General features: G+C 38.8%; 1 protein-coding gene across 1 annotated transcript in view; it reads left to right on the top strand.

Moving 5' to 3' along the window:
* LOC119582372 (organic cation transporter protein-like) overlaps positions 1-224 on the top strand; it is a gene marked incomplete at its 5' end in the record, with an annotated part of 41,030 nt that overhangs the window by 842 nt on the left and 39,964 nt on the right.

The raw sequence follows: 224 nt of genomic DNA, 5'->3' as shown, positions 1-224 counted from the left end.
CGGTTTCGAAAGGCGCTTTTAGAACTCCGACGCACAAGATACATCAATCTGATCTCGTTTCGATCACGTTTTAATATAATGTCGAGTTTTTTTTAACAGTGGGAAAAGGCGGAGGAGGCGAGAATAATAGGGCTGGTATCCTATCATATTTGTAAGGCCAGTTTAGAGCAAAGTGTGAATTAATTAGTTCTAATCAGTTCAGTGATTATATATAGTGTGTACGC

This window comes from Penaeus monodon, chromosome 15 (assembly GCF_015228065.2).
Source record: "Penaeus monodon isolate SGIC_2016 chromosome 15, NSTDA_Pmon_1, whole genome shotgun sequence".
NCBI lineage: Eukaryota > Metazoa > Arthropoda > Malacostraca > Decapoda > Penaeidae > Penaeus > Penaeus monodon.
This window is presented reverse-complemented; position numbering and strand designations above follow the sequence as displayed.